Source organism: Choristoneura fumiferana, chromosome 11, assembly GCF_025370935.1.
Source record: "Choristoneura fumiferana chromosome 11, NRCan_CFum_1, whole genome shotgun sequence".
NCBI lineage: Eukaryota > Metazoa > Arthropoda > Insecta > Lepidoptera > Tortricidae > Choristoneura > Choristoneura fumiferana.
In genome coordinates, this window is record NC_133482.1 from 14,845,590 (window position 1) to 14,864,348 (window position 18,759).

At 37.2% G+C, this 18,759-nt stretch overlaps 2 protein-coding genes across 4 annotated transcripts in view; both read right to left on the bottom strand.

Annotated features, from left to right (window-relative positions):
* LOC141432872 (protein turtle homolog A-like) overlaps positions 1 to 18,759 on the bottom strand; it is a 414,047-nt gene that overhangs the window by 308,898 nt on the left and 86,390 nt on the right. For 2 of the 3 annotated variants that reach the window (XM_074094682.1, XM_074094680.1), the window contains exon 2: positions 11,735 to 11,809. The exons of the other annotated variant lie outside the window; for it this stretch is intronic. The gene's annotated coding sequence lies outside the window, so the exon portion shown is untranslated. The remainder of the gene's footprint in view (positions 1 to 11,734; positions 11,810 to 18,759) is intronic. 3 annotated transcript variants of the gene reach the window in all.
* Positions 1 to 18,759, bottom strand: part of LOC141432896 (SCP2 sterol-binding domain-containing protein 1-like) — a 532,736-nt gene that overhangs the window by 73,766 nt on the left and 440,211 nt on the right. The gene's annotated exons all lie outside the window — the stretch shown is intronic.

Consider the following 18,759-nt stretch of genomic DNA (forward strand, 5'->3'; position numbering starts at 1 on the left):
CAACTCTTATCTGCACTTACATGTGTATTTCATACGGGTATTTCCACACGTCATTTTTAGACGTGAATGGCGTGGAATAGGATGATGGTTATACGGATTCGTTTGGGGTTTATTGTGAAATTTAACTTGCTGTAATATAACTATTATAGCTGTTTGTATTGAATTCGTCCGTGGTGGCCGAGTGGTTTGACCTATGGCCTCTCAAGCAGAGGATCGTGGGTACAAACCCCGGCTCGCAACTCAGAGTTTTTCGAAATTCATGTGCGGAATTACATTTGAAATTTACCACGAGCTTTATGGCAAAGGAATTGAATTCGTCAAATTATAGATTGGTTAGGTTAGGGGAAATTAACATTTTGACAGCCAGATCTAATGATTTACTAGTGCTAAGGTTCGGTTAAGACTAGTTATAAACCGATTTCCAAAAAGGAGGACGCTATCCATTTGGTTGTATTTTCTACTCATAAAATCTGAATAAGTTGTGGAAAATTCAAGCATAAAAATATGTTGTTATAAATAACCCAAACTTTTTTTAAACTTATCTTAATCCAAGCAGAAAAGGTTGCCCAAGCGTTCACAATCAGTTAATTCCGTAATGAATTTAAATATCATTAATTATGAGCACACGTTAATGAAACTACCTTCATCCAATTAAACCCGTTGGTACGCGTTAAAAACTGTTTATTTTACTAATGAAGTATTTAAATTTAGCTTAATTCTGCTGTTTGATGTTATTTTTATTCGCCCTCTGTGCCTTTATTACGTTTTTTCCAGTCATGAATCCTTTTTGGTAGATGACTTGCCTTTTTATTTTATTAGCTGGCTTTCATTCATTCATTTACTTTGTTCGCGGACTGTTTTTTTTTCAATAGCATGACGGTTTAATATTTCACCTTTAATAATAATAATTATAATAATAAAATCATTTATTGCCACAGAAAATAAGACTACACAGTAAAAAAACAATTCCACGTAAGTAGGTGGCAATGAGCTCAGGCTCAGCATAAGCTGAAAGCAAAATAAACTAATGTCATCTTGTCTTCGTTATTTTAGGAATCAAGCCATTGAAAAAAAATTTTCGTGGAATATTTCAACTTAACTTTTCCTATGAATTGAAACAATTACTTTGCTCACACGCGGCCTTATGATAGTTAAGTTTATGTAAAAAATGTGTGTTCATGCAGTTCCTCCACCTCCACACTGTAAAAACACACACAAATCACACAAACCCATATATATCACCACCGCCACACTATACTGACAAACTCAAAACTCAACCAGAGGTCATCTTCAAAGTAATAGACATGGGTAATCTCGACTCCGACAAGGGATCTGATTCACTAAATCCAGCTCCGGTATCGGTACCGAATCCGCTTATTGACTCCGACTCCTTTATTGACTCCGGTTCTTTCGAACGATTATTAGTTTGTCTATGGCCGATCCGGCTCGGTTCGGTACCGAGGTACTGAACTACCGATTCGTCCTAATGACTCTTTTGAATCTGTGAGTCTCTTCGGATATACTTACTACTGGCGAACCGGCTCCGGGGAGTGGCTCTGAAATTGGTATCATGCTATCCCTCTTCCTCTCGTAATAAATGCTATTAGCCTGAGTGGGACGGCACATATCCGATCCGATCCGACGTGATTGAACGAAAGTGAAGTGAGTGCTGAATCGCCGATCGCGAGTCCCTCGATCCAATGGGTTGGTCGGAGTTAGTAACTCCTCGGAGTCGATAAGATTTGAGAGGAGTCAATAAGGGATTCAGATCCACTTAAGGATCTGACTCATTTGATTGAATCTTCAGATCCGGATTTACCCATCTCTACAAAGTAACGCCTGATTCAATATATATATTATATTATATATATTTCGAAGCCTGTAGAGGTGTCCCAATGCTGGGCAAAGGCCTCCCCCCATGTTCTCCACTCTACCCGGTCTTGGGCGTTCTCTGACCTGCTGCGAAGAAAGGCGTCCAGATCATTCCGCCATCGACGCCTGGGCCTGCCACTCCGCCGAAGTCCGTTTTGTGGTATCCAGTCTGTGCCTATTTTAGCCCACCTATTGGGTTCCATACGGCTGACGTGGCCTGCCCAGTCCCATTTCAGCCAGCATTCAATAAATTATTTAAATTTTTCTTATAGTATTTGCGTTATGCAGCTACCGTGCTACCAACCAACTGCACCAGATGGCTTCCGACCAACAGAAAAATGCTAGATTTTATAAGCTTTTTGACGTACTTACAAGTATTCATTGAATCAGCGGTTAAAACGCCAAAACATTCATGTACATAATATTATTATTTTTTACCTGCCTTTTCGCAGAATTATTTTTTCCCAAATGGTTCATTAATAAATATCATAGGACACTTGACATCAAATGACCTAGTCCCAAAACTATAAGCTAAGCTTGTACTATGGATACTAGGCAACGGATAAACATACTTATATAGATAAATAAATAAATATCACGGGACAATTCACACCAATTGACCTAGTCCCAAAGTAAGCTTAGCAAAGCTTGTGTTATGGGTACTAAGCAACGGATAAATGAAATTATATAGATAGATACATACTTAAATACATAGTAAACACCCAAGACCCGAGAACAAACATTCGTATTTCTCATACAAATATCTGCCCCGACACGGGAATCGAACCCGGGACCTCAAGCTTCGTAGTCAGGTTCTCTAACCAACAGGCCATCTGGTCGTCTAAAATAAATGTATACTTAAATACATATTAAACATTCAAGACCCGAGAACAAACATTCGTATTATTCAAACAAATATGTGTACCGCCCGGGAATCGAACCTGGAAACTAAAACTTCACAGTCAGGATCTCTAACCACTTGGCCATCCGGTCGTCTGGCCAACTGATTTATTTACCAAGTCTCAATTTTCTCAGAAACCCAATTATTTTAGTGTATTTTCTTAACGATTTTATAATATAGGTTAGGTTAGGTTTGTTTTATGAAAGTTCAAAAAAAATGGTTTCAGAGAAAATCGTGAGTTGGGAAAAAAAAAGTTTGGCAAAAGAAACATTTGGGAATAAAATTTCGGTGAAAAGGCAGAGAACCATTATTATTACTCCTATATAGAAAGTAAAACTTTGAATGCTCCAAAAACCAACAAACCAGTGTGGCATCGCAACATTACAGGCAACTTTTTCCACCACGTCAGCGCAATCGGCGAACCTCCATTACTTTCACGGAGTTATCCTAAAAACATCATTAATCCCACGACAAAACTTCCAAACTAATATAAACTTGGGCGGGACTTACATGTACGTTTGTACGTGTATGTATACATTCTGTTCAATTAGCAACTCTAATGGTGTTCTAAAGCTGATAGGCACGCTGTCTGCTTTAAAGTAATCGGTTCATTATGTCTTAGTCGTTCGGTTCTCTTGGATACATTGTTTGTACTTACACAAAGATTTGATTCAAATTTATTAATGGTTAGATCACTAGTGTTTACCCGCGGGTTTGCACGCGTAAATCTGGAATTAGGATTACGGGATTTCACTAATTTCCCGTGGGAATCTCCCAAAGTTTCACCATGGATTTAATTCACACACACAAACATCACGCCTCTATTCCCAAATAGTGTAGGCCGAGCACACGAAACGTTACCGCTTCGGAGCCACTTTTAGCAATTTTAGATTTTAAGTTTGACAAAAACGGTACAATATTGACAGGTTGCTAGCCTGTCGCCTACGGTATATCTACCTAAACCTATATACTCAGTCGCCTCTTACGACATCCACGGAAGAAATGGAGTGGTGTAATTCTAACCCGACACCACACGAGTTTCATTTAAGTTGCACATAAAATGCGTCCAGCTATCAACTTGCCAAATTTTATCCAAAATCCTCCAGCCGTTTTAGCATGAAGGAGTAACAAACACACACACACACACACACACATACTCAGAAACTTTCACATTTTGTATTATTAGGAAAATCAATATGCTCGTACCATCGGCCAAATATGTGGTCTACCACCCTAAAGCTGATAATCGTTTGCATGTCATAAAACAATAATGCCAATAGACGTGCTGTCAACTTGAAAGTTCGACTTTAGCGACATATTAGTTTGATAGGAACTTGTTTAAAAATTGATAGACCACTTATTTGGCTGATGGTACCTACCAATCCCTAAACGGGGTTAAGAAAAAACCGGCCAAGAGCGTGTCGGACACGTCCAAAATAGGGTCCCGTAGCCATTACGAAAAAATTAAGTAATATTTTTCTAAGGATTTCGTATTTTATACGGAATCTTCCAAGTTTAGGTATATTTTAAACCTTAGGCTGCTATTTACTCATAAACTACTAATAATTCTCAAGCAAACTCAGCCGTTATAGTTTTCCTTAAAAAATTTATATACTTACTACCATCCTGAATTTTTTCAAATTTTTCCACCCACCGGTTTAGATTTTAGAGGGGGGGGACGCTCGATTTTAATGAAAATTTGCACTTTAAAGTTGAATATTTCGCAAACAAATCAGTGACAGACAGACAGACACACAGACAGAAATGACGATACTATAAGGGTTCCGTTTTTGCCATTTTGGCTTCGGAACCCTAAAAAACAATACCCAACCGGCAGCTCTAACTCTGGTCTTTGCAAATTTAAAACAACGATAGCTGAAAATTTTAGCACTTGCCAGACTTGGCCCACAAACAGTTTATAACCTTTTTAACGTAACACAATTTTCTGCTTCGACCCGCGTTTAATTTCCTCCCAGGAAGTTTATTTTCAGGATCAGGGTCTGGGAAATTGACAGTTAGTCGCAAGTGGAACATTACTTTAGGCATTCACTAACCGCGAAGGTTTGAGTACGGGGTCGGACTTCTGACAACTTTATACAAGAGCTCAAAAACGAAGCGACAGCGACAAGGTAAAGATAAAGATATCCTTGAAGATATTTTTGACCTTGAATGTGCATCGTATTGCTCTATTTGCATTTGCGTTGGCTGTATGGTTGAACAAAGGATTCCTATGCCTTTGGAACCTTTTTAGGGTTCCGTATCCATGAAAAACCCTCAATGTTCTGCTTGAGAGGCCATAAGTCAAACCAGTAGGCTGCCACGAACCGGAAGACGAGGCGTTGGTAAGCCTCTCATAAGTGGACCGACGACATCGCAAGTTACGGACAACTGGCGGATACAAGTGGCGAAGAGTTAAGGACAACTGGCGGATACAAGTGGCGAAGAGTTAAGGACAACTGGCGGATACAAGTGGCGAAGAGTTAAGGACAACTGGCGGATACAAGTGGCGAAGAGTTAAGGACAACTGGCGGATACAAGTGGCGAAGAGTTAAGGACAACTGGCGGATACAAGTGGCGAAGAGTTAAGGACAACTGGCGGATACAAGTGGCGAAGAGTTAAGGACAACTGGCGGATACAAGTGGCGAATGTCATTCATTGCGGAGGCCTCTGTTCAGCAGTGGACGTCTTATGGCTGATGATGATGATATTGATGATGATGATAATCCGTGACAAAAGAGAACCCCCATGGGTCCACTCATGTGTGATCAAAAAAATAGACACCACGGTTCAATACCAGTTTTACAAAAGTCATCATCATCATCATCATCCCAGCCTATATACGTCCCACTGCTGGGCACAGGCCTCCTCTCAGAACAAGAGGGCTTGGCCATAGTTCCCACGCGGGCCCAGTGCGGATTGGGAACTTCACACGCACCATTGAATTGCTTCGCAGGTTTCCTCACGATGTTTTCCTTCACCGCAAAGCTCGTTTACAAAAGTATTCTTCGTAAATGAAAACGCGAGTAACAGCTAGTCTTTCTTTTATAGCGTTTATGCTTACTGCCATTTAAAATTAAGCATTCATGAGATCGGACTCGGGCCACGATATTTCCAGTTTTTCATATCTTTATCGTATATCTAATCGCGATAATATTGCAGTCATACCTTCCAAGAATCCGATTGTCACAGTAGTCAGAGTAATATCAATGCGGCAACAAGTTAAATTAAGTTTAGTTTTTATTTATTTTCACCACTAATATAATAAACGCGAAAGTTTGTAAGTCTGTTTGTTTGTTTGTTTGTTACTTCATTACGTCTAAACCGCTGAACCGATTTAGGTGAAATTCGGTATACAGATTGTTTGTGTCCCGGGGGAGGACATAGGATAGTTTTTGTCCCGGAAAATTGCATAGTTCCCGCGGGATAACGAAACCAAATTCTACGCGGACGGAGTCGCAGGTAACGGCTAGTAATATAACAAAATTTACTCAAAAAAGTAATTACCTAAATAATATAAATCCAAATAATCTATCAATAAACAAAAAAAAAAAAATGTATGATAAATTAATTATATTAGAATTAAATTAAGTTGTAATGCTGTTTTTTTAATTTTGTGTAAGTGTTGTCGAAATAGTCAGCTGAGATTTTTCTCTTGAAGTTCGATAGTGTCGTGTGTATTTATTGTTACATTTACTAGCGTGAATCAATGTATTTAGGTTAATTTTAGGTATAAAGCTTTTTTTCATGATACGTTTCTAACTGTTGTCTTGTCAATGGTTCAAAAGTTGACTGTAATGTAAGAGATCCCTTTATACGTGAAGTTCATCTTTGTACATCTGTTTCTCACTGTAATCTGTTTTTACGTGTTTAATAAAGAGTTACTTATACATAAGGATGTACAGTCAGGAAAATGAATAGCGTAAGTAAATAGGTGGAACTTTTGTCTACTGATGTCATATTGACCTGCCAAAGAAATCATAACGAAATTGACTATGATTCCCCCCTGGTTCCACCCTGATATGTGATTCAGTTTTCTTAATAGTGACGTATTGTTCGCCGGTGGTATGCTGTGCTGCCACAGATCACGTCTCGGTGCCACCGTCTGGCAATTCCCAATATGCGCTATTCTGTATGCGCCAATAATGCACCGTGTGGAAGAATTGGATTATCCGTGTTATAATGCACATTGCACACATCAAATATATATAAAAATAAAACAAAAAGCAGAAATAATCTACATTAAAAACTAAGCTATATCTAAAAAAAGCCACTGCAGCATTGACAAAATACTTAATATATTACCTTATTTTACAAATTAATATAAATTGTATATTTTTTCGGGTAAAGAAAATCTATAAAGCTGAAATTTTAACCTTAGGTCCCTTTTGAAGTATAAGTGGGTATTATCAGCAGATTTAAGTACTAGAATCCCCACGAAAGAGAAAATTAGAGTGTTTACTATTTAATAAACCAGTTAATCATAAATATGTTCACAAAAACAACAGAACAAAGAAACAAAAATTTAGCGACGCAATAAATCGACGAACCAAGCATACGGTGAAACGAGCATTCGATGAAGTAGAAATTCGACGAACCAGTTACCTAAAACGCAACAGACTGTAACCTATCTAGAGTATTACAAATTACGCAAACTCTATCGTCAAAACGTTCTCGCCAACCCAAATTTGCAAAGCACGTGATTCTCGCAAATACCACGAGAGCTTCATAACACGTCTCAAAAATACCTGGTATTTCAACCAGGTATTTCACGTACCAGGTATTTGCACGAGTACGTCGATAACTCGCAAATTGCGCTTGCAGATGACAGGAGCGACGTATTGGCACTCGATTTCTTGAAGTACTGCTTCCATTTGCATCCATTGTATCTAGTTGCACCGTGCATGTATAGTGCTTGTTTAGTGTGGTTTTGATGCTGGTTTTAAGCAAGGTAAAGACAGGAATACACATTTAAAACGTCACCTGTTATCGTAGATGACAGCGCCTCTGATGCCTGGATAATGAAACACAACCTTCAAAAATGCGTCAAACGTGAACTTGGAGAGATTTATCAGGGTTTCGCGGAAGTGTGTGTGTGTATGCGTGTTGTATCTAGTTTTCTCAGTTTTTTGCTGATTTTGTTACGTAAACTCTGTTAGTTGTGAACTTTATTTAATTACTAGATGAAAACCCGGCTTCGCTCGGGTAAAATGTAGACTCATTAATATGTTTGAAAAAATTTTTTGCCAGTAAAGACTGTCGTACTTATCGAAAAATCTGACGTAGGTATATTCCCAGCCTTAATTATTATCACAAACACTTTAACGGCTAACCTACGTATCGGTATTTCACCAGTAGATATTTCTCCTAAATCTTATTTGCCCAAATAACTACGTAGTCAGTCCCAAAGTTCTGTCACAAATGAAAATAATGATAAAAACAAAAGTACCAATCAGTTTTTAATAAATTATATACCAATTTAAAGTACATTTAATAAAAAAATAAATTTAAGTACTTAAAATTATTCAAAATGACTTCCTTTGTTTTTAATACAGGCCCTTAATCGGCGCAGCCAGTCGTCTATCGCAGCACGCACCATTTTCATGTCTATTTCAGCGACTGCTTTTCTTAAAGATGACTTCAGGCTCTCCAAATTTTTATGGGGTTTAGCACAGACCTTCCCCTCTAAGACCTGCCAAATTTTAAAGTCCAGAGGATTAAGGTTCGGACTGGAGGAAGGCCAATCTTCGTGTCTTATAAAGTCGATTTTTTGACGGCCAAACCAGGCTTGAGTGGTCTTGGCTTTGTGTGCTGGCGCAGAATCCTGCTGGAACACAAAATTATGACCTGAAAATAGCGTGTTGGGCAGATCTTTGACATGCTTATCCAAAACCGTCTCTTGGTACACTTTCGCACTGATTTTGACCCCTTTTTCGCAAAAATGAACCTCAGTTGGCCCGTAATAAGATCAGAGAATACTCTTCAGAGCTCCTAGCGTACACTCTATCATTATGTTTATTGTACTTCTCTTCAATATCGAAAATCTTTTCGTCTGTAAAGAGGATATCACGGTGTCGATTTTTCGCGTACCGCTTTAACAACTTCCGGGATCTTTTAAACCTTATTGTTTTTAGACGGGCATTAAGTAAGTGCCCACTCTATTTTTTGTATGCTCGCAGACTAAGATCTTCGTTTAAAACCTTTTTGACGGTTTTTTCTACTGACACCCATCTGCAAAGCCATCAACTTCTGTTTTCGGACAGGATTTCTTGCTATGCGTGCCTTGATCGCTTTGATCACTGCTGGTGTTTGTACGGAGCGAGGCCGGCCAATTCTTTTCTTGTCCTCAACACTGGAGACTTCATTGTACCTGTCAATCGTACGGTACACAAACCTAAGCGTTATATTTACATTTTTGAGCAACTTGAAAATGGTACTTGGCGAGTGCCCACAGCGGTGCAATGCTAAAACAGCTATTCGGTTTTCTTTCAACGTCCACTCCATCGTGAGAAATTGCAGCGAATGACTATTTATTGTTTTAAAATAATTGACAAACATTCAAAAATGGAATTCAATCAAATTTTCTTAAAATCATGTTTTAAATTTAAAAAATAATGTGCCAGTGACAGAACTTTGGGACCGACTACGTATGTCTGTCTCATAATCAAAGAAATTAGACCTAAAGGGCCCCATATAAGGTACGATCCGTCTGTACGATCGATCTGATGAAAATCGACGAATCGTACCGTGTGTGGGGCCCTTAAAAGGTCACAATGGAGAACGAAATGCAAACCTGTGACACGTGATGACGTGACACTCACGCCACTTTGATGTGATGACTTTGACATGTTTACTTCGCAACGCCATTATATATACTCAGTAATTTATTCCATTTTTTATTGAAAATACTCGCTAAATCCGAATTTTCTACCTACAAGTTGTCGACTCGGAACAAACGTCAACAACTGAAGATAGTCAGTGGTGTAGCGGTATAGCACGCGGTACGGATTACCGAGGACCTGGGTTCGATTCCCAGTGATGGTCTTATTTTTCTGTTTTTTCTGTGCATCTATATTTTCAGTTCGTATTTTCAATTGCAAAATAGAATTAATATTTAGTGCAAGTTGTATTATATGTACATTGTGAGGCCGTAAAACGTACGAGTTTCAAGTATGAGTAATTGTTCGAATCCACACTATTTTTATTAACGTAGTAGGTACTAAACTGGGGTGATGTGTGATAAATAAATGGAAACTTTAAGAGCAATATTAAGTTTTTGACGTTGCAATTAGTTAACTCTACAACACGAGCGAAGCTGCGGACAATTAAGTGTATTAATTCTATATGAAGAAATTTAAGACGTCTTCGACATAATTAAGTTTGGTTTTTCGGAGTCTTTTTGTATTTTTTACTTCAACTCCAAATTTTGTTACTTTTACGGTCATCCCGTTAAACCTATATCGAAAATACCAACTGAAACAGATGCACAGAAAAACCAGAAAAAGAGACCAGCGCTGGGAATCGAACTCAGGTCCTTAGCATTCCGTGCAGCGTGCTATACCGCTACACCACCACTGGACCAAATTTTGTTACTTGCACGAATTTTCTGACGACCGGATGGCCAAGTGGTTAGAGAGCCTGACTAAGAAGCTTGAGGTCCCGGGTTCGATTCCCGGCCGGGGCAGATATATTTGTAAAAATAATACGAATGTTTGTGCTCGGGTCTTGGATGTTTAATATGTATTATTATTATTATTATTTATATAATGCACAGGCAGCTTATAGCTGATGCGTGCATATCATTGTTCACTTGTGTAATTGTCTTCAAAGTACTTATCAAGTCTGTTTTTAAAAGTATTCACTGAAGGTGCACTGATTTAATTGAGTATGTCTTTATCTATATAAGTATGTTTATCCGTTGCCTAGTATCTATAGTACCTACAAGCTTTGCTTAGTTTGGGACTAGGTCAATTGGTGTCAAAGTATCCCATGATATTTATTTATTTACTTTTACGTAGACATAACCAATAAACTGAATGGTTTAATGATAATTTTATAATTAATGCACGATGTACCACGTGAGCATAAAAATTAAATTGCATAAATATAATATTGAAATACACATTTAATATTAAACTCCACAATCACCATAACTCAAAATCCAGACAGCATCGAACTCCAAATTTAAAAATTCGAGCGTTCATTTAAATTTAAACAGAAGAGCTCTCACATGCGTTACTGGCACAAAAACGCCTCATCAACTCTGTTAATGGCAGTTTTTCTCATCAGCCAATCAATGAAGGTATTCGCTTGTCCAATAAAAATGATTAATGCACTCCAAGCGTCCACATATGATAGATGCTCCGAAGTCCAGAGACAAGCATTGTTTTTTTTCTAACGACGACAATATGCCATCAATCACGGACGTATTATAAAGTTAGCGAAAGTTGGGCTTTGGCTAAATTAGTTTTTTTTGTTTATACGGCTTTTTGTTGATTGGGTGAAGTGAATGCTGTTTTATTTGTCGTGGAAATATTACATAATCACTTGTAGTTATTGTTAATGAGATACTTATTAATATTGACACTTTTAAAGTGAGCTTTGTTTTTTGCAAAATGTAATTAATATTAACACTGCACTGCGGATGAAGTAGAGATTAAAAATATATTTATTTTGTAATTTAACTGCCAGTGTTTGAAAAACAAATTTGAAATATGTTTTTTTGGACGTGTTATGGTCCATGGCTGATGCTTTTTTAATTCTGAATATTGATAAAGGCAAAAATACAACAAGACCGAAGACATTATGCCATAATTTTCCGGTGCGTTCTTTTTTTTAAAAGACAACATTTAATAAAAAGACTGCATCCAAAATTACTTTGATTTTGACGATTCGCCTTTGCTTAAATTTTGATATTATTAGGTGGGTTGGTGGGTAATAAATATAAAAAATAAAGTACTTACCATCTAAAAGTTACAATAAAGATGAAAGTCCACCGTTCTCACAAAAAAAAATCCTCTAAACTGAAGCTTCCATACCTGTAACAGAAACAACAATATTGTATTAAACAAAATTTAGTTTTCTTCAAACATTAAATATTATACTATACCTAATTACAGGGCTCAGGTCTCGTTATTAACATTGTAACCTTGTATGTAATATAATAAGTTAATAATTTCTCGTAATTCTAGGCCCGGGGGTTGTAATTACGATATAAATGTAGCACTCTCAATTATTTATTACTTGGTTACGGTTTGGCGATGGTATGGAATACAGTGTTCGTAAATACAATATCATCAAATTGAAAACTAAATATTTAAGGCTAGGTTTCATTGGTATTATATTAGGAAATTAAAAACATTGCTTATTTTTATGAGCTTTTATAAAACTTGAAATATTTGTTATTAAGATACAGAGTTAGTATAGGTGGAGTTACATAAAACACAATAACAATGTATTGTACATAACGAAATGGATCCATTGCATGTAAAATACAGTTGGTATAAACTTTAAATAGTTAATTACCTCCAGCTAAAATGTCATAGAAGAAAATCTCAAAACAAAAAAACCTATTCTTGCAATGAATAATGTACAAAATGTATTAACGAACGATAACAAAAACAAACTTGTAAGCACCTTATCATGAACAAAAAATTTAATACTTAAATATGTTACGAAACAGGCGTGCTTCCAAAGATGCTGGCAGCGTTTCCTCTCTGAATAGCTAAGCTAATTCTTCTACCGAGGAAGCTGCCAGCTCTTCGGTCCCTTGTGACATCGACTAGCCCCGTTGTAATTTCCTTATGAAGCCTCAAACCACTAGGCCTCCATGGACTCAGGGCAATGGCGGACTAAGACTTATTGAGGCCCGGGGCGATCTTTAACTTTACCACGTGAACACTACATAAACATTTACAAGTGAAGCGACATCCGTCACGCAAAAACTTATTTTTTCTATGCTTGCCATTGCCAAACCGGGGCCCCCCTAGGTGTGGGTCCGGGGCGGACTGCCCCCGCTGCCCCCCCCCCCCCTCTTAGTCCGTCACTGACCTAGGGTCTCTAACCTGAATGGGACAAAGTCACATTCGGATGTTAGTTACGCCTAGTATGTTTGTTCCTAGATCAATTTAAATCTCGTAACTCGGTTATCACCCACTTCTAGTGATCGGATTGACTTGACATGGTTGACAATGTATTTTTCATCACACTTGCTCGTAAACAGTGTCGTAACATGCAGGCTACCTTGGTTGCAACCCCCCAAATAAAACCCTCGACCTTAATTCTCGTTCGTAATTCCTTATTTACCGCCCTTAAGACACAATGTACTATTAAATGACAATGCAGGTACAGTCAGCAAAAGTCATCATTATCAGCCGGAAGAGGTCCACCATTGAACGAAGGCTTCCTCTTAGAATGCCACATGAACGACCACTTGCAACTTGCATCCACAGGTTGCCCGCAGGCAACTCAAAAATAATCGTTCGTCCATAAGAAACAATTGAAAAATGAATCATTTGTAAAAAATATTTTGCCGAAAGAGCCACATTTTCTGCGTCAAAAATCTTTTAAAGAAACAGACTAAGGTTTAAAAATGTAAAAGCTTTTTGCTCATAAATTGAAGCAAAACCATCCGCTTTTTGAATATTACTTAAGCTTTTCTCTCATTACAGATTACACGAAACGCCCTCACACCTGGTAAGTGCCTGGTAAGCGAGCTCAGGTGTCAACTATATGCCTTAATTATTTAACAAGATCGATTCGAGCTTGCCTACCCTAGTTCGGTTTGACGTGCCGTGCCTTTCATCTCAGGAGGTATCATTATAAATATATTCTCAAGATCGGTTAAGATCTCTATATACCTGTTTTAATATTGCAATGTGTTGGTGTTTAATAAAGGCGCGCCAAAGTTTGCATAATTTTCGCAAGCCGTAATGTAATGTTTGTCAGAATTATTGTTTGTCATAATTTTTATCCCACTGAAACCGTTAATTTTTCTAAAATTTTTAAAATGTATGTTAGGTTTGTTTTATAACAATTCTGAACAATTATTGGATTCAGAGTAAAATGATTATGATAAAGAACCAATCTGAGAATACATTCTGACAAACATTACATTTTGACTTTCAACAGTTAAATGCGAGCGAGAGATATGAACCCGTTTAATACTTAAAGTGTCATTGTATTGTATTGTTTTGAACTTAAAGACTAGATTCCTACTCGTAAATGGGCGTTTTAAAAAAAAGTGTACCGTTTCTTTGTTTTAAATATTGGAAAAAATATACCTAAAATTGCTAAAAATGGCTCCGAAGCGGTAACGTTTCGTGTGCTCTGCCTACCCCATTTGGGAATACAGGCGTGATGTTTGTGTGTGTGTGTGTGTGTGTGTGTGTGTGTGTGTGTGTGTGTGTGTGTGTGTGTGTGTGTGTGTGTGTGTGTGTGTGTGTGTGTGTGTGTGTGTGTGTGTGTGTGTGGAAAAATATGTTTTTTCCTACTCAGAATCAAGAGCACAATCGATTCCGATCGTTTAAAAAAATGACCCCATTTATTCATACAAAATTTTGTGAGTCAGTTTTGTCACGCCCATACTGAGTGTAAGAAAAAAACGTCGCAAAACTGTCATTTTTCTAACCCTATCGGAATCGATTGTGCTCTTGATTCTGAGTAGGAAAAACCATATTTTTTTCAAAATTTCAAAATAAGAAAAGGTACACTTCTTCTTACATAGTTCAATATCCTACTAATATTATAAATGCGAAAGTTTGTGAGTGAGTGAGCATGTTTGTAACTTCTTCACGCTGAAACGGCCTGACGAATTTGGATAAAATTTGGCAAAAAGTTAGTTTATAGCCTGAATTAAAACATAGGATACTTTTTATCCCGATATTCCCACGGGATAGGGATAAAATCTAACAATTTCAACCGGTGGGTTTAGCCTTTTGAAGTTTTGGACAGTTGTTCTTAACACAATTTCAGTGAAGACCATGATTTAAACTTTGGGAATTCCCAGGGGAATTTTGTAAAATCCCGGAAATAGCAAAAGTAACTACCAGACCGAATAGTTTACGCGTGCGAAGCCGCGGGTAACCTCTAGTATAATAATATTTAACACCCAAGATTTTTATTTTTCATACAAATCTGTCCTGACCGGGGATCGAACCCGGTACCTCAAGCTTCGCAGTCAGGTTCTCTAACCACTGTGCTATCAACTGGTGGCTTAATATTTGCGTGCTGTGGCTGTAATAAAGACAAACTACAGGTAACTTTCAAAGCTAGGTGATAAATTTATCCAACCTCCTCCGTGTTCCTTCAATATTAAATTCAGAAAATCCTTTAATAGTGAAACTACGTCAGCTCTCCCGAAGCACCGTCAGCAAAAATGCAACAGGGGTAATTTATTAGAACTAAGTGGGAAATTTACGATGGAGGCAAGCGCTAGACCGTAGTGTAGTAACCCGGTTTTTACTACGCTGAGGACGATGTTGTTTTTGAGCTTATGCGGAACGCAAGCTTTTGTTCAAATCCCTTGTTTGTCCATATATGCATAGAGTTAGTTCTGAGTTTAGTCTGTAATGTGTTGGGATTTTAAACGTAGTTGAAGTTTTTAGCTTCATTTTGTTAAATGAAAACGCGAAATGCATTGACAAAGTTGATTGAACGTTAAAATCAACCTTTATTGTTTCGAAATCCAAAAGCTTAATGGTTACTTGACCTGAAATGTATATTTCAGAACTAAATTATTGTTATTATTATTTTAAAATTTATGACGGTGGAAGCATTCTACACTTCCCCTGAACGTAGATATAGTTAGTGTTTAGTATTTTAACTAAGGGACCCATACATCCCTGTATTTCTTTTATTATTAGTTTTTGTATTTTTTTCTTTAATTGTATAATATAGTTTTTAAGTATTTTATTTGTAATTATATTTTTATGAAAAAATGACTTTCTGCCAAGTTTCTTGCGGCGCATTCTTCTTGGCAATGATGGTCTTTCCGAAAGCGCTGGTAGTTTAAAAAAATGACGTGTAAAAGTGCCCATTGCGGCCTATTTACTGAATAAATCTTTGAATTTTGAATTGAATTTTGACAAAACGAGTTGTGAAAGATTTTTTTAAATGTCCTAAAAAAAAGCCATGGACGTTTTAAATTGCCGATTAGATGGAGTCATGGACTACGTTTTTTTTTTTTTATCCGACTGGATGGCAAACGAGCACGTACTCGTAAATATGCTACGGTGACCATAGAAAGTCCATACTAAATTTATTTTTTCCAGAAAGAGAATGCAAACTTAATTCGGTCATATCTTGCTTATTTTTCAACAGATATTGATGATTACCTTGTACAGGTTTAATTTGTTTAGAAGAGAAAAATTGTATCTATTCCTTGCATTGTATCGTAGCGAGATAAAGGTAAGGTAGGGCAGCGCTGGGCGGTTTATTGTGACTTTTTTGTTCAGTTAAATTTCTCGATTATCTTATCGAGTATAGAAATGCACTGCGGCTTATTACGTAAATTCTCATGAGATACGAAAATTTATTTTTATAATTTATTTTTAATTCTATTTTTATTGTTATTCCTACATGTTAAGAAGCCGCGGGATAAAGCCAGTTTAAAAGAATTTTGTATCGCGACAGGTACGATCCAAAACGTCTTCTGTCTGTTATAATAGCAGATAATATAATAAACGTCAAAAAACATGATTTACAACGGCAAAAGGAGATGCCGGAAATTGTGAATGTCAAGATGACGTGAAAAGTCTTTTATGACATTATTCTTGCCTCAGTGTGAAATTGATTTGAATGATAGGTGTTCAAAGAATTGAAACTAAAATAAGTTTACGAATAATAAATTACAACAGTATTATTTCGACTGTAAAATGTGTATCGGCTTCATGAAACTTTTATTAATTAACCTAGCCTTTTGTTACATCTGGAATTTAAATAAATTGAAATTCAAGGATTCCGCAAAAACTCCTATTAGGACTCCCAAAAATTTTTTTTGGTTTAGATTGATATTACATAACCCCGCCGTATTCAATTTCATGTCTACGTCTCGAAACTTGGTTATTAAAATATCGAAATTAAACCCGATTCCGTGGAAAATTGGAATAAAAAATACATGTGTTACCTATTACAGATCTTTCATCTAAATAATTTAAATTAAGCTTATTTTCAGATGATCTCTTGTCTCAGATGTCCGTGTTGATTGTCGATATGATAGAGCAATATTACGAAAAAATAAATTAATTTAAAAATTCCTAGATCAAACTGATGTGAAAGTGTATCATTCTAATAAATTGAGCTTAAGACGTCTTAAATCTAAAACTTGTCTCCGATAAATTTTGTGAAGATTTCAAACTTAGAAGGACCAAAAATGTAGGGTCTACACTAGAAAATAGAGACATTTACGAAGTTAGGTATGTTGAAGATGTTGTAACTGGTATAATGTTAGAAGAACGGATTGTTTAGTAAAAGATGTGACCGTCCTGGTAGAGTACCTTTATTTATAATATGAAAGAAATACATTTAATTTCGTAAGTTTACGTAAACAGTGTTACGTACACAGTGTGCAGCGTCAGCCTAACATTAATGTCGAGCGTGCTCGTACATAATTCATCATTCGAGCACAGGTGTCCTCTCAGAACAAAAAGCTGGTGGTTGTATTGTCTTTGTCTCAGAATCAAAAAATTTAACATACCGACCTAGACCTTGCTCATAGTGGTCATTCCTATGATGTTTCTTTAAGTTCCGCCCTCCCTCCAACACGTCTTTATTTTGTGTTATACTTGTTTGCGTGTGTGTTGAATTTGCGTGAATAAATACAGTGTATTACAATGCGTCTTTAGGCTACCACGGCTGTTCGAATCTATCCTACTGTTTACACGTTATTACGTAGCGTATTTCAGTGTTCCTAAACAGTTACCTTAACTAAGAAACTTGGACTGTTCAGAATTCACCGAATTTGTTCGTAAATTATGTGAATTATTAAATGGAGCGTTATATCAGAGTTCACACAGTGAAGAGAAAATTGTTTAAAGAATCTCTTTACTGTTGTTTTGATAGTTTTTTTGGGGTAGTCGGGTAAAAACTGGCCACGTGTCAGCTTTACTTGTAGGTACACGTAGGGGTTCGTGACGACGTAACATAAGTATGATCGTTATTCACATACTATCAGGTAATAATTGCTAAACTTACCTCGAAGCTTCGACCGCGATGTAGTATAATATTCCGCGTTGTAGTTATGTATGTACAAACAAAAACACGTTTCTAGTTGAGTTCACTTTTGAGCTTTTTTTTCGACTGGATGGTAAACGAGCAAGTGAGTCTCCTGATGGTAAGAGATCGCCACCGCCCATAGACACCTGCAACACCAGGGAGATTGCAGATGCGTTGCCAACCTAGAGGCCTAAGATGGATACCTCAAGTGCCAGTAATTTCACCGGCTGTCTTACTCTCCACGCCGAAACACAACAGTGCAAGCAATGCTGCTTCACGGCAGGATTAGCGAGCAAGATGGTGGTAGCAATCCGGGCGGACCTTGCACAAGGTCCTACCACCTGCTTAGCTTTATTGTCATCGTTTTTGATTATGACTATAATATGATGTAACTTCAAAACCAAAAATGCTGTAAAGGCGAATACAGACATTTCTAATGAAAATAAAACGAGCAAGACCAAAAAAAGTTCTAGCAAGCCCAAATACGAATGCACGCGATGCACGATGGCGCGAATTATATTTTTATTATTATTCTTATCCATGTCACGTCACGTCATGTCATGTCACGAATAATTTTTTTCTTTCTTTCTTGTACCAGCGTACTAGCGTAACAGCGTAATGGGTACTGTCGATTCTCTGCTTGAAATACCATAAGCCAAACTACTAAGCTACCACAAAGTTTTGGTTGATCTTTAATACAGCGGTACGGAAGTATTCTTATGAGACCCTGACTTGTACTTGGCTCCTTTTTTCCCCTACATAATTCTGCTCATTC